Below are 2,116 nucleotides of genomic sequence, written 5' to 3' on the forward strand. Positions count from 1 at the left end.
AAAGGTAAAAGAAGGAGAAGCTGAAATTAGAGATGAAGAATCTAAGCAAAAGGAGAAAGCGGCGGAACCAAGGAAGACTACTGTTGAATACACTCTGCCTGAGGCTAATACAGGGGAGAAACAACTCTATCCTCCACCACCTTTTCCTAAGAGATTGCAGCAACAAAAGCTGGATAGACAGTTCGGGAAGTTTCTGGAGGTGTTCAAGAAACTTCACATCAATATACCTTTCGCTGAGGCTCTGGAGCAAATGCCTAGTTATGCGAAGTTTATGAAGAGTATTCTTTCAAGGAAGGTGAAACTGGATGACCTTGACACCGTTGCTCTCACGGAAGAATGCAGTGCTGTTCTGCAGCAAAAGTTACCACCAAAACTGAAAGATCCAGAAAGCTTCACCATTCCTTGCACCATTGGTAATCTGACCTTTGACAAGTGCCTTTGTGATTTGGGAGCAAGCATTAATCTGATGTCGTTGTCGATCTTTAAAAAGTTGGATCTGCCTGATCCAAAACCCACATACATGTCTCTACAATTGGCTGATCGTTCCATTACTTACCCAAGGGGCATAGTGGAGGATGTGCTCGTCAAGGTGGATAAGCTCTTCTTTCCTGCAGATTTTGTTATTCTGGATTTTGAGGAAGATAAAAAGATTCTCATAATCTTGGGAAGGCCTTTCTTGGCTACTGACCGTACCTTGATAGATGTGCAAAAAGGTGAACTTACTATACGGGTACAAGATCAGGATGTGACCTTCAACGTATTCAAGGCAATGAAATTCCCTACAGAAGATGGGGAGTGCTTAAAAGTGGATGTGATTGATTCTGCGGTTACTTCGGAACTCGATCGCATGCTAATGTCTGATGCATTGGAAAAGGCATTAGTGGGGGATTTTGATAGCGATGATGAAGATGGCAACGAGCAATTACAATATCTGAACGCTTCTCCCTGGAAGCGAAAGCTGGACATGCCGTTTGAATCTCTTGGTACTTCTGACCTCAAGAATGCTGAAGGAAAGCTCAAACCATCAATAGATGAAGCACCTACCTGGAGCTCAAGCCATTACCTGAACACTTGAGGTATGCTTTTTTAGGTGATTCATCTACGTTACCTGTTATTATTTCATCTGACCTTTCAGGTAGTGAGGAAGACAAGCTCTTAAGGATTTTGAGAGAATTTAAATCGGCTATTGGATGGACCATAGCAGACATCAAGGGGATAAGTCCTTCATATTGTATGCATAAAATTCTGCTAGAGGAAGGTAGTAAGCCAACTGTGGAATAGCAGCGAAGACTGAATCCCATCATGAAGGAGGTGGTGAAGAAAGAAATTCTGAAATGGCTGGATGCAGGCATCATTTATCCTATTTCTGACAGCTCGTGGGTGAGCCCCGTACAATGTGTACCTAAGAAAGGAGGTATCACTGTGGTCGCAAATGAAAAGAATGAGCTCATCCCCACTCGAACAGTTACAGGATGGAGAGTATGCATGGATTATAGAAAATTGAACAAAGCCACAAGGAAGGATCACTTCCCTCTTCCATTTATTGATCAGATGCTTGACAGGTTGGTGGGTCATGAGTATTTTTGTCTTCTGGATGGTTATTCAGGGTATAATCAGATTTGTATTGCACCAGAGGATCAGGAAAAGACTACCTTCACCTGTCCATTTGGCACGTTTGCTTTTCGCAGAGTTTTGTTTGGGTTATGTGGTGCCCCGGCCACTTTTCAGAGATGTATGATGGCTATATTCTCTGACATGATTGGAAATAATGTCGAAGTGTTCATGGATGACTTCTCCGTCTTTGGACATTCATATGATGAATGTTTGAATAATCTACGCGCTATACTCAAAAGATGCGTGGAAACTAATTTGGTGCTCAATTGGGAGAAATGTCATTTTATGGTGCGTGAAGGCATTATTCTTGGGCATAAGGTCTCTAGCAAGGGTCTGGAGGTGGACAAGGCCAAGGTGGGAGTCATTGAAAATCTTCCCCCACCTAATTCTGTGAAAGGAATCCGTAGCTTTCTTGGTCATGCGGGTTTTTATCGGCGATTCATCAAGGACTTTTCAAAGATATCTAAGCCGTTGTGCAATTTGCTTGAGAAAGATGTGCTTT

The sequence above is a fragment of the Apium graveolens genome, chromosome 1, assembly GCF_009905375.1.
Source record: "Apium graveolens cultivar Ventura chromosome 1, ASM990537v1, whole genome shotgun sequence".
In the NCBI taxonomy this organism is placed as follows: Eukaryota; Viridiplantae; Streptophyta; class Magnoliopsida; order Apiales; family Apiaceae; genus Apium; species Apium graveolens.